Below are 14,433 nucleotides of genomic sequence, written 5' to 3'. Positions count from 1 at the left end.
AAAGATAGAAAGGAGTTGCTAAAAACCTTTTCAAACTCCTCCCTTCCCTTATAGACTCCTTCCACATTTCTATACCAAACTCTGTCCAAATCTAAATTCAAATGTGCTTTCTCATGTAAAGTAAGAAGTATTGATTCTTGTTTTCTTTTATGACATCATTTATTCTGACATTTTTTAACGATGTAGGAAGTGCATCCTAGTGCACAAAGAGCTAGACTATCAGAGTGATACCATAGTAGTAACAGTAAGTCAGCATTTATTGAACACTTAGAAATTGCTAGAACATCTAAGAGATTTTTATATGGACAATCTCATTTAATTCTCTTACCTCTTATTATTCTCACTTAACATTTGAAGAAATGAGGCATGGATTGGTTAAATCTCTTCCTGAAGTCACACAACTAGAAAGTAGAACTAGGATTTTAGCCCAGGTTGCTTAACTCAAGAGTTTACATGCTTAATTGATAAAACAAACTGCCGCACTCCAGCAGTTAGTTTTTATTTGTTTGTTAGTTTGTTTTTTACCTTTTGTGTTTCACTTGTCTGCAAAAGCTTGCTCCATTATGCCTGCCAGTGCTGAATCAGTTAAACTACTGCTATCAGTTCACCTAACTAAGAATGTAGAAGAAAAATCTTAGCAGAGAACCTGCATTAGTTTTATCGACCTGCTTTTGCAGAATTGAAAACAAAAAGCCATCTTGAAGCACATCAATAGAATTATGGTTTCCCCTGTGAGAATTTACTGCATTGTCTTTCTGATTTGTTCTCTTCTAAAGAAGGAGCACAGAAAAAATTATTAGGTGCTAAAATAGGCTGGCCCTGATGAATTACTGACAACTCCACATATCTTTCTAGTGTTTTGTTTTCCTCAACTCATGCTAACATAACTCATCCTGAACTTTAACAAATTATAAAAGGTTTATTCAGATTTACTTTTTTTTTTTTTCAATTTTGAGGCCTTAAGACATCAAAGCAACACACAAATTACAAGTCATTAAATGACGTTCTGGGATTAACATGTATTTTAGAGTTTAGCTTCTTTTTTTCTCCTCTACCTTAAATCCATCTCTGTTTATGAAAATATTGACTATGATCTATTATACATACTGGTTATGCAATGATGGTATTGACACCAAAATGGTGAGATATTACTGCTTTCAGGGAAGACTTTCTGGGATATAAAACTGCACATGTGTTATACACACATAATATACATATGATTTACATATATATTACCTATGTATATACACACACTGATAGACACAAACACACACGTACAGGAGAGGGAGAAATTTCTGAGTCCAATACCATGCTTGTTGCAAGTGAAATGTCTTTGCACCAATCAGATGTATTCATTTGTTTTTTCTCAGAAATACGTATAGGAAAGGTAGTAATTCAAATTCCCACATGTTTAAATCAATCAGAACATCTCTGAAATGTACTTTTCTCTAAACAATTTGAAAAAGAAGTAGCCCCTACATTAAAAGCAAAATAAATAAATAAATAAATAAATATAAAGGTTGTTTCCTAAACATTTTTCTCTGCCATGGTCTGCTCTCTCAAGGGCACCCTGCCATTTTGTTACTTTGCCCTGTCAAGGGAAAGTTAGAAGACTTACTTTCAGGCACAGTTTGGTGACTCCTAAGTCACTTTGCTTCAGTGGTAAAGCTCCTTATATCCCCTCTAAATAGCTTGCCCATCTTTCAGTACTACCTTGGGTATTATTTTTCTAGCTAGAATGTGTAAGTCATCATTTCCACTGGAAACAGAATATCGGACTGAGGGCCAATGAAACCACTGACTGAGGACTGCAGATGTTTAAGCAAACGATGCTCTTGTTCCCACTTGATGGGGCTTAACATGCTAAAGAGAAATGGGAGAAGCATCATCACTTGGTTGGAAAGTATTGAGGGACATGAGCTTTTGGATGTTTTGTGTCACAGAATTTCTTTAAAGTTTTGATTTTCTATTTGAAATATATTTATTCCTTGATGTCAAGTCAATCATTCCATTTTAAGAATTAGAATAGAATTGGAAATCTTTCCTTGCTTAACTTTTTCTTTATTCAAAACAGCCTTATTGGATACAGTCAGAGTAGTTTTGAGAAGCAGCTGTGAAACTGCAAGTCCTTCCGAGTTGACCTTTTTGGTGGAGCAGTGATCTGATGCCATTGGATAATAGTAAAACAGTTTATGCTTTGTACTTTTAAAATGGGTTATAAACGACATGAGTTTGGCTTTATTAAATTACCTTTCTTTTTTAACAAACACCATCTGTTTGGGCTTGGCATGCCTCCCACAGGAAAAAGAAAAAAAATGATATCCTGAAATAGAAAAGAGAGTATAACTTTTTTCTTGATAATTGACTCTGGTAATTTACTGAGATTAGGTTATGCTGATTCAGAAACATAGCCTGCAAGTTTGCAGAACTAATTTAATTATTTAGTGCGAAAGTTTGTACAGATTTTTAGAATTAATTTGAAAATCCATTTCATGTCCATTATCTTACTAACTTTTCCTGACAAAGATGAGGGATTAATAATTTTAGCATTCTATCCTCCCATTTTCTAGATGGCCATGGAGGCAGAGATGTTGCAGCTTTTTAAAAAATGTAGTGGGCAACTGATAGAGCTGAGTCTCAAATTCAAATTTTCTGGCTACCAATCCCATATTATTTCCGTTCTACTCCAATCGTGAGACAAGTGAAAATGACATGAGCTTTTCTAGACACCATTAATATGACCTTTATTAACCTGAAAAGGAAGAGTTGGATTAAGAAGCATCAATTTTTCCACTACTGTGAACAAACTGTGCAGTACGTTTTGCATGTCACTAAGGTACATGTAGAAATGGTGAAGGGATAATGGCTGAGCAGGCTTCCCTCAAATCGGAATTTGCTGAGACTACTTGATGGAAATAGTCCAACCATTTTGGAATGTTTTGACAAGTAGCCTGGATAAAGGCAAACACAAAAGAGTCAGCAAATGTAAAAACCACAGCTGCTCAGGATTTTGAAACGATGACTTCTTTCAGCATCATCAATTATTGGGGATGATCAGACTTCAATTCTGAAAGAAATGCTGCTTAAACTAAATGAAATTAGGAGCAGGCAAAAGGGCAGTTCAGATGAAAGTAATAATCCATGGTGCTATCATAATTCTTATGACTGCTGGACATATTCTTTTTTTATTTTATGAACAGTATAAGGTGATTGTTGATGACTTAGCCCGAGGTGCTTACAACAAACTTATGCCTGGCCAGAGTTCAGTATTGCCAAAATGGAGAGTTTCTGTCTGTAGGTCTGAAAATATCTAATGGAGTCACAGTGAGGGCCAGGCTCAGATCAGTGATTCTGCACCTGTCTGGAGTAAATATCGGAGATCTGATTGGGATAGGACTAGAAAATCCAAAGATCCACTGTCACCCAAACTGGCATTATGCTGATTCCTAATAAACTATTTTTGAATTATAGCTATGAGAATATTTCAAATTAAATGTTCCATTTGCCTTTCTGAGTGCTGCTCCTGGAAGCACTGAAACATGGCACAGATTGAAGGTCCTGGGTGACCAGGGTATGGAGCATTCATACTCTCCTATTGCATCTGAGTCTGCTGAATATCCACAGATAGCTACATTTCTAATTCTCTAGAGCATCCATAAAGTAATCTTTCTTTAAGTCCTTTGCTCCTTTCTCCAAATTCCTTAACGAGTAACATAGAGCCCTGTAATAGTGCCTGAAATAGACCAAGAGGAAGGAAGATGGTTAATACAGGTACAATCTCAGCTTCAAGGACAAAAATATATTAATTAATAGGAACATATTTCAAAGTTCACTACTAAAGCTTGCCATTTCATTACTGCCTTGGCCAAAGTACAAAATGATGATGGTCTTTATTATTTAACTACAGTGAAACTGCCACAAAGTGTTACTGATATTAAGAAAAGAAGTAGATTACTCTGAATTTTTTTCATCAGCCTTTTTGACAAAGTGCTACCCTTTCTTCTTTTTTGCTGTCATCCTCTGGTTCTTTTTTTTTCCTTATTCCCATTCTTCCTCCTTTTTTCTTTTTCCCTCTATCCCCTTACCACTCTACCCTACCCCTAGTTTTCCCCCTCTGGCCTTTCCTTTATTCTTCCTATCTTTGTGATATGCACTATGTACAAGTTAGGATCTAGAAAAGATTTCCTGTTTTTAAATGATTACTGTATGAACTAGGTAATAAAAAGTCTCAAAAGAAAAGCACAGACAGAATGTAATGAATGTTCAGAGGAGAGGGAGCATTCCATTTTAGCTTAGTGGCAGGAAAAGGAAAGACCAGTGTAGTTTGGTGGGTGGAGATTCTCTGAGTTGAGTCTTAAATTAGGGATAGGGTTTGGCCGTGCAGACATGCCAGGTCATAGGAACTGCATGCTAATAGGCATGGAAGTGGGAAAAAGATTCAGTAGTGCAGTAACAGAGTTTGTTTAGTTGAATATACAATAAATGGGGCATGAAAAATGAAGATGTAAAGTAGGACAGAATAGGATCATGAAGGATTTCAAATACTACATTGAGTAATGTGAAACTTATTAATTATGTAAGAGAATCATGATTTTTCTTGAGAAGAGCTATTTCCTGTCTCATGAAGATTAACATGGCAGTGATGTTTGGGATGGCATTAAGGTGGCTGCTGTAATAGCTCTTGATAGGTTAATGATGTCTTCTTTTTCGTTTGTGACTGTTACATGTTGCGTTTCCTGGGAAGTAGATTTGGTGAAAAAGATTAGCACTCAGAGGTTTATTAGCAAGTGCTCTTGGGATTGACACCTGTGGAAGGAAAGGGAAGGGAGTACAATCGAATAGAAAGAGAAGTCTCAAAAAAAGATGTTAGCTGAACTTGAGGAGAACTCTAAAGTTAGTATAGCTCTTCAGAATTGGGCCAGTCTTTGCTTATGAGCTGCCAGGGGAAGGGGTGATGGGCTTAGGCAAGGTCACTCTCCAGCGGAGGAAATTCCTGAAAGAGCTTGCCAGGTGAGTGCTGCCAATAAAGCTAAAAGAATAATTCCTTTATTCTTGTTGGGAAACCTGAACAGCACATCACAGCACCTATTACAAATGAGTTTTTTGTCTCTTAATGTCTACGGTGTGCCTCAATAGAATCCTGACTGCTTCTCTCCCAGAGCACTTATTACACTGCATACATATTATAGGGTCACTTGTTTACGTTTGCAACTAGAAGATAATCTGTGTGTGGACAAGAATTTTATTCTAGTTATCTTTGTGTTCATAGCATCTTAGATTGTAGGAAAAATGTTTTCAATAGACAATTTTGAATGAAAAAATTTTAAAAATTACTTTAACAAAATCTTGCCTGCTCCAAATTTAGAATGAAAGGTTGTTTGTAAAATAGTAAAACAATCTAATGATGCTATAATATCTCAAATCCATCATAAGTATTTCAAATTTAATACAGTGAAAATGTCCCCTCAAACAATGGTTGATAGATTCCAACCCCTCAGTGCTGTAAGTCTGTATTCACTTTAGACATGTGATAGGAAAACACAGAAATTTTCTGATTCCAAAATTGATGAATACTTTAGTTTCTTTATGAATTAGTAACTCTAGTCTTGTTAAATAAAATGATATTGTTTTCTCCATTTTTAATCTTTTTAGGGGAAGTATTGGTTTAGATAGGCTGTCCTAAAATGTACATTGTTATCTACCATATTTTTCCTAATTTCTGAAATTATTATTTTATGAGTTTTTAACTATTATTGCCAATGGATATGCATTTCTGTAAGACACTGCTACTATCTAGCATATTGAAGAAATCATCAGAGTACAGGAGAATCCAATGCTGGAAACTATTTGAAGACACAAATGAAAGGAAGATATGATTCCTATATTCTAAAATTTATTATATTCTTGGTAACAGTTTACAAAGTCTAATAGACTTAGGAATAACTACAAAGCAATGCACAATGAGTACTAAGTAATGCTGAATAAATAAGAGATAAGGGAGCACTAAAAGAAGGAATGATCAAAAAAGGGTAGTTTATGGAGAAAAGATTTGGTATTTTAAAATATGGCCTCAAAGTTCTTTAACTCTTCTTGCAAAGATGGGGGGGGGCGGGGGTCTATGTCTCCTCTACTTGAACCTGGGCAGGCTTATGACTGCTTTGACCCAAGAGAGTACAGCTAAAGTGATCACTAAGTGACAAATAAGTCTAGGTCAGAAAAGGTCATATCATTTCCACCTGGTACTCTTGGAACTCCACCTCCATGAAAGTTCCCTTTCAGGAAATTCTGTCAGAATCCCGCCACCATGTTGTGAGGAGCCAAGGCTACACGTAGAGGCCATGCTGTAGTGCTCTGATCAACAGTCCCAACTGAGCCACACTTGGGTCTAGAATTCATCTTGCAGGTGGTGCCTCTAGAGCAGCTATTAAAGCCCTGCATCATTTGAGTCTTTCCGTTTGAGTCCCTAGACATTGTGAAGCAAGAGAGCTAATCCTGTTGTGTACTTTTCATATATCTGACCACTGAGTTTGTAAGCATAATTAAATGGTTGTTGTTTAATGCCACTAAGTTTGAAGTGAGTTGTTAAACAGTAAAGATAAGGATAACAAAGGACTCTTTTGAAGAATTGCATTTTTAAAATTCTCAATTCTCATTGAGTTCTTAAACACTATCTAAGTTGCTTTAACTATCCTGGAAATCCCATATGTTTTTAATTTTGGTTGTTCAGAGAAGAAAGTGACTTTGATAGTGTGAGTTACACAGGCACAATTTCCTCATAATAGTAGACAACAGATGTGGAAGTTATTATGATGAATCAAAACTGTAATGACATATTTTGAGAGTCTCTTGTAAGTTAGGTATCGTGCTAACTGCATTATATGCATTATTCATTTATCTTTTAATCTCCACATAAATTCATTAAGTTAGGAACTATCATTATATTTTAAACATAAATATAAGAGATTTAAATATTACATAAGAAATTGACTCACGAACATTCCTTCTTTTCATTCAAAGAAAGGTAGGATGTAAATCTAGGTTGAGTTGACACCAAAATCCATAGTATAAATGCAGTTAACTAGGGTTCTTATTCTTGAGATAGGGTAGAAAAACACACAAAGGGAAAGTAATGTGAAAAGTTTTCTGATATAGTAGTTTTCTCTCCTGTTTGGAAAAATACTGAATGTACCATAATATCTTAGCAACTTTTTACACATTAATACAAAATTTGGTGCAAACGATTCTGGCTTGTTCTCTTCTCCACGATATTTAGAGTAAGAGGAGGATATTGAATTACTATAAGTGCTTCATATATTCCAGAATACAATCTGAAAGGAATTCAACCAAGCAGTGTCTATTGAAAGTAAAGATTTCTCATAAAGTAAAATGAGTTATTGTCTTTGCCCATTGCACTAAAACTGTAATATGACAGTAACCGGAAAGCTAAAAAAAAATCATTTCAAGTAGGTCCTGTTTTGTGGCTCTGGCCCCACAGATTGATTTTATATGCAGGTTTAGCACTCAGCAGCTGCCAAAAGCCATCAGTGCAATAGCCCATTCAGAGGAAAACAAAATTTGAAAAGAGGACAGCCGGCAAGGACATGCTGTAAAAGGCAAAGGACAGATATGAAAAAGATCTACTGGCCCATGCTCTCAATATGGACATTTACAATACCTAAGAATAGAAGAAAAGACAGAGGAAAGGCCAGTATCAGGTTGAAACATATGAAATAGAGATCAGCTGCTCATTAAATCTTACATATTTCCATGAAAAGTAGAACTAAAGAGAAACTGCTGAAATTATATCATTTAAAGTAAGAAATACCATTTTGTACAGATGTTGAAATTCTGGGACCTAAATACATATGAAAAGTGAAGAGACTCCAAGACAATTTGAACTCAGCCCTCTTTAAGAGATGGTTTGAGTCTGTGAGAGGAGAGCAATAGATGACTGAGATGTCATCTGGGGATAATTATTGCACCTTCATCTTGTGTAAAGACGTTACAAAGTTCTGATGTTTGGGCGTCCAAAAATTATGAAGTATATGTATTGAGAGGACACTGTGATTTTTAACTTAGAATCTAATGGGACATTGGCAACATTTATTATTATATTATTAAAGCTATTATACAGCTTTCTTGTGTGTCTTTGTGTTTCCTAACTAACACAGCTTCTCAAGGTATCTCTGCATGTAGCTCCAGGAAGGAACCTTTGGCTTTACGGAATCTATCATGAGATAAACATAGAGTCAGTTGCAAGATTTTGAAAGTAAATGGAAAATTGAATACATAATATTTATACTTTTATTTCCATAATCCAGAAAGCATTTTCCCCAATACTGTTGGTTTTGTTTAACAAGTCGTCAGCAGTAGCTTTGAGAAGAGATAATTCAATGCAACTGAAGCTCAAGTAATAGAGGACTCGTCAGCGTGTAACTGAGCTGATTGCCGGTGTACTGGTCAGGGCAATCTGATGCTGGAGCAGGGACTAATTTCTGTGACGGGTCTGATGTTTCACAATGTGGCATCGTGGTAGTATACCTGAGTGGAAGTAGTAAGGGTACTGTGGAGCCTCCGATATGGCTTGGATCCCACCGTGCTCTGCAGGCTTCGAGCAAAGCTTGACAAAGCATGCTGTCTGCATGCAGGTTCAGATGTGTTTAGAGATCTAAACAGAATGAGCTCTGGAGCAACCCTGTAGCAAGGTGCAGTGTAAATTACAGATTTCCTTTTAGTGATTCCTTGTTTGGAATTATTTTACAATATCTCTCTGCTTGCTGCCAGTCAATCCAAAATTGGCTTGAAGACCAACTAGTAAGTGTCCAAATATTTGAATTAATGCAGCATATTTAATAAATAACTACACTATTCTCTATAAAAGGTGAACAATGTGGATTATGGGAAGAAAATAATGACAGATACTGACTTTAAACAACAAACAATACTTAGGGGTGGTGGTGGGATATTATAATAAGGAAAATTTCTAGCAGAAATATTGAGCTAAGAACATTTATTTTTTACTGCAATTCTAAATTAAGGCAAGAATAAACCCTGATAGCAAAGACTTCTAAGACTTAGTTTATCAAATATGTATCTATCAGTATACTACTCACAGCTTTTGAAAGCATTTGATCACAGGTGAAACTGATTCCCCACAGAATTTTCCTAATTTTAATTTAGTAATAAGCAAAACAAAAATGTGCTTGCCCAGTGTCTGACAGCTCTGTGAGGTGATAAGCTGAATGATTTAGCAGTATTTCTTTTTTGTCTTTGTTAATACTATAAAAGACTGGGAGTTAGTCCCTATTCAACTGAACTGAAGCTATTTTAATGTAATATAACTTACTATGCACTGTATTTTAGCTGTCTTTAGCATTCAAGGAAGCTATGTTATAGTGTTGAACAAGGAAATTTTTTAACACCTTCATAGATTTCCTTTGGGAAGGATTGAGTTCATAGAGAATCCAGTTCAAGTAGTCATTTCAACTGGCCCTTGCTTGTAGTATGTTCTTTGGAAACAGAGTTTTCTTAAATATTTAAGAGTTCACAATTTACCTTAAGTAATCTCTGTGTTAAAACTCTTACAGGCACGACACTTTTTCTAAAAACATTTGCCTGAAATTTCAGTCTTTTTCTTTTTTGTGTGTCCTTAGAGAAATATCTGTTCACCATTTATACAAAATCTCATACTTTACCAGAAAAAAGAATATACTTTGTAGGACAAGAAACTGAGTTTGAGCTCTGTTTCATGGAAATATTTCTTACTCTAAGTACACTTTTGCTTTCCATATATTCATTTTTGTGCTTTAATTATGAGATTCTTGACAAAATACATACTACTTAAAGGATTAATCAATATTGAAGAATGTGCTTAAAAATATATTTTATTTATTTGCATTTATATACTTAGATGAAAAATACTACAAAAGTCTCAGTCTTGGAAGACAGCTAAGTGTTGACTAGGACCATGTTACAGAAATTCTCATACAACATGGGGCAAGGGTCCTCAGTTCATACTCTGGGAATGTCTGCACACTCACAATTGTACAATTATGTTCCTTCTCACTGCATTCTCTGTTCATGCTGTGGTTCTCTATAATGTTCTTCCCATTTTCCTTTTTTTTTTTTTTTAAGAATAGTATAATTTTAATTGATACCAACATAGCTTCAGTAGCACACAAAAATACTGATCGAATCCACTTCCACTCCTTTTATATCATTACCTGCACAAACCCCATCCAGATCAATGGGCTTGTCTCCAGTTCACTTCCCCCTAAGATTCTTTTCTAATTAGCAAAACCTTCATTGACTTTTCCTTCACCTGAAAGTCTCTGTCACAATACTAAACCCTTAATCATGCAAGGTGTTACTTTGTGCTCTTAAGGTGTTTATTTGGTATGAATCTTCAAATAAACTCTATGAAAGTTAAGACTGTATCTAAGTTCTCTAATATATTCACACCAACTAGCATAATATTAATCACACTATAATAGGTGCTTACAAACCCTTCCTGATTGAGTTATACAATCAATTGCTATCCTGAGTCTCGCAGTTAATTCTTGCAATTAAATATTGTGATACACAGAGCACCAGGTCATTTACAGTTTCAGAAACTCCTTGTCAGAATTCAAGTTCTAGGACTCCATGAGATCAAGTTGAGTTAGGATTTGGAGGATAGATTCTATCAACCTCAATTTGTACTTCTCTTTTAACAAGCAAGTAAGTAAGCAAACAAACATAAAAAGCTGCTATTTTTTCAGGCTTTCCTACTCCAATATGATAGTAGCCTCAAATTCCTACTCCAAAATGATAGGAGCCTAAATTTTTTAAATAATTCTATAGAAGGATTTAAAAAATGTCATCATTAAATTAGCATCTGTGATCTTTAGGAATCACACTCTTTTCAATAAAATTATACTCAACTCTTAAATTCTCCTTCTGCACTTTATAATTGGAAGATTCCAAAGAACCATATTATTAGTTAAAAATTCCAGTACCCGGAGAGTTCATGTGAGATAAATAGTTTCATTCACTTTTTCTGATTGCAAATAATTCGTCTGAATAAAGCATAAGTAATGAATAAAGGCTGTCTATTCAACTTCATAAATGCTTGATTAGAAATTTGGAGCACTTCAGATTTTGATAACTAAATGTAAACTTCAGAAGGGCAGGGCTCTCAGGGTTTACTGAGATTTCTTTTTCATTATTTTTTTTTAAATTTCAGAATACTATGGGGGTACAAATGTTTTGGTTACATGGATTCCTTTTATACTGCTTGATCAAAGTTATAAGTATGCCCATCACCCATATAGTGTACATTGTATCCATTAGGTATGCTTTTACTCACCCCTCCCCACCACCTGCATGATTTCAACTGAGTTTTATTTCCATCTGTGCACATAAATGTTGATTAGTTAGTTTGAATTTAATAATGAGTACATCTGGCGTTTGTTTTTCCATTCTTGCAATACTTCACTTAGGAGGATGGTCTCCAATTCCATCCAGATCTTTGCAAAAAGTATTAATTCCTTTTTTTCTTATGGTGGAGTAGTACTCCGTGGTGTACATATACCACATTTTATTAATCCACTCATGAACTGATGGGCACTTGGGTTGATTCCGCATCTTTGTGATTGTGAATTGTGCTTCAATAAACATTCTAGTGCAAGTATCTCTTTGATGGAATGACTTTTTTCCCTTTGGGTAAATACCCAGTAGTGTGATTGCTGGATCAAATGGTAGGTCTACTTTTAGTTACTTGAGGAATCTCCATACTATTGTTCATAGAGATTTGCACTAGTTTGCAGTCCCACCAACAATGTATAAGTGTTCCTTTCTCTTTGCATCCACGCCAGCATCTATAGTTTGGGACTTTTTGATAAAAGTCATTCTGTCGGGGGTTAGGTGATATCTTATTGTGTTTTTTATTTGCATTGCTCTGATGATTGGTAATGCTGAACATTTTTTTCATATGTTTATTGGCCCTTAGTCTATCTTCTTTTGAAAAGCTTCTGTTCATGTCTTTTGCCCACTTTGTAATGGGGTTGTTTGACTTTTTCTTGCTGATTTGCTTGAGTTCTTTGTAGATTCTGGTTATTGGCCATTTATCAGATGTATAGCATGCGACAAAAGATATCAATTTAAAATTTGAAGAAGCTTTCATAACCCAAGCAAGATGAATTCAAGAAAAATCATAGTTAGAAATATCAAGGTTATATGCAAGGTAGTAAGAGAAATACAACACCTTATATTCCAAGGATTAGCATAGATGCTGATAGTTGACCTTTAACAGAAATAATAAAATTCAGAAGAAAATAGAAACATGTCTAAAATATGATAACTGGAATTCTATACCCTGTAAAGCTATCTTTTAAAAATGAAAGTAAAATACAGTTATGTTCCAACAAAGAGAGAGGAAAAATAAAAATTTATCACCAGAAAACACGTACTAAAAAATAATAAAGGAATTTCATTAGGTCATAAACTAAAATAAAATCTTAAGTCCTCTAGCTTACTGAATGAACCCCTTCTTGGCCAAGCAGATCTTGGAAAAACCTTAAAGCTGAGTTGGGAGCCCTGAGGAGAAGGGAGATCAGACACACCTAGTTATGTCCCATCCCCTTCGGAGTTATTCTTTGTAACAATAAAATACAAAATCATTAACAGGTCTAAGGCCATATAAGGCAAAGGTTAAACCACACCTGCAGGTCATCAATTTACTTCACAGATCACTTGAATCTGGGTATATATCCAGTGGTTTGTCTATGATTAACAGATTTACTTAACTTAACTTAAAACATTGCAAGCCTTCAGACAAAGCTTTACTTCTTTAAACAATTACAAATCAAAAAATCTTTAAACTCACATATAACCTGTAAGTTATCCATTTTGAGATGTCCTGCCTTTTTGGGCTAAACAATATACACCTTCCGTATATTGACTTATGAGTTCATGTGTAATTCCTGTCTCCCTAAAATGTATAAAACAAAACTGTTACCCAATCACTGCAAAACCATTTGCTCAAGGCTTCTTGGGTGTGGCTCTCTGGGGTACAGTCACATATATTCAGATCAGAATTAACCTTTTTACATTATTTTACAAAGTTTGTATTCTTTTCTGTTGACAAGGTAAACAAAAAAGTTACTCAATGGAAACACAAAATTTTACGAAAAAATGAAGAGCATTGGAAAGAGTAAATTTATGGCTAAATCTACATAAATATTTATTAGCAATAATTATTTTGGATAATATATATATACACACACACAATTAGTGTATAATCAAAAGAGGATTAAATACCTTGAAGATCCCCAAAGTTCCAACATTATTATGAATGATAAGAACCAATAATTTTCACTGGACTATAATAAAGATGCTCAAAGTATCTATAGTAACCATTAAAAACAGCGTAGAGTTAATAGAGAAAAATATGAAACCTGCAAGTAAAATCCAAAAGACCCAACATTTTATACATATACATGTATGTATATGTATAAAATCTTACAGTGTATATATATACATACATATGCACATTATTACATTTGCATTAAATATAATTACATATAATTGTGTTTAAGCCTATTATTCTGCTATCCTTTTTTGATTTTATTTATTGTTCCTTTATGGCTCCTTTGTTTCATTCTTTTGCCTTAATCAAAGTATTTTAAATTCATTTTTATCCTCTATTGTTAACTTGTCTTACATTTAATGTCATTATTTTAGTAATTACTGGGGAACTTAAAATATTTTATATATGTATATAATGATGATATATATACACACACATACAATTTAAGGTAGATTAAAAGTAATAAATTAAGATTGAGCTTATAATAGCAACAAAAATAGAATAATTCTAGAGAAAAATACAGGGAAATATGTTCCAGAATTCTGTACTACAAAAGCTAATTAAGGACAATTAGAAAGACCTAAATAAATGAAGACATGTTCTGTGCTTATCTATTGGAAGACTAAATTTTATAAAGATGGCAATTTTCCCCAAATTTCTATATAGTTCCACCATAATCCCAATCACAGACTTTATTGGCTCTACATTTAAAACATATCTAGAATCTGATTTATCACCAGCACTGCTGCTAGAATATCTTAGTTGAGTCCACCACCACATAAAATGCCTGGACCATTGCATTAATCCCTTAGCTGGTCTTATTGCCTCTCTTTTTTTTCCCCTACAGTGTATTCTCATCATAGGAGATACAGCGTTCAAAAAACAAATAACGATATGTATCTTCTTGTGCAAAGTACGCCATACTTGCCAAATTCTGTAATAAAAAACAATGTTTACAGCAGCCTATAGTGCCTCTCTTAATCTCTCTCCCTCTGGCACCTCTGATCTCTTCTCCTACCACCTCATCCCTATTCTCACTGCAGCAGCCTAATTTTCCTCCTGCTGTATCTTGAATATTCATCCTT

This window comes from Lemur catta, chromosome 1 (genome assembly GCF_020740605.2).
Source record: "Lemur catta isolate mLemCat1 chromosome 1, mLemCat1.pri, whole genome shotgun sequence".
NCBI lineage: Eukaryota > Metazoa > Chordata > Mammalia > Primates > Lemuridae > Lemur > Lemur catta.
Note: the sequence above shows the minus strand (reverse complement) of the source record.